This window comes from Gekko japonicus, unplaced genomic scaffold, assembly GCF_001447785.1.
Source record: "Gekko japonicus isolate JY-2015 unplaced genomic scaffold, Gekko_japonicus_V1.1 scaffold191, whole genome shotgun sequence".
NCBI lineage: Eukaryota > Metazoa > Chordata > Lepidosauria > Squamata > Gekkonidae > Gekko > Gekko japonicus.
In genome coordinates, this window is record NW_015175362.1 from 651,923 (window position 1) to 652,277 (window position 355).

General features: G+C 52.4%; 1 protein-coding gene across 1 annotated transcript in view; it reads right to left on the reverse strand.

Moving 5' to 3' along the window:
• NFIB (nuclear factor I/B) overlaps nt 1–355 on the reverse strand; it is a 276,171-nt gene that overhangs the window by 266,177 nt on the left and 9,639 nt on the right. The window lies entirely within an intron of this gene.

The window sequence follows — 355 nt, forward strand, 5'->3', positions numbered from 1 at the left end:
CTTATTCCCTTCCCCCCACTCCTTTATGCGCTCACTTCTGCAAAACCTGGAAGTTCAAGGGGGGAACTGGCGGGGGTGGGGGTATATTTTTTTGTACCGACCGCACTTTTTGCCGCCGCCGCCGCCCCCCCCTTCCCAAATCAGACTTCAGGATTTTGGTTTATTATTTAATTACACAATCTTCCCTTATTACACTCCTCCTCCTCCGGCCGCTGCTGCAAACACATTCCTTCTCTCCCCCCCCTCCCCCCTCCGCTCCATGTCTTCCCTCTTTATTAATCATCATTTCGTACAGTACGAGGGCTCGGCTGTACATTTTGCAAACATGCCTGAGTTTCTGCACTCTCCCTCCCCC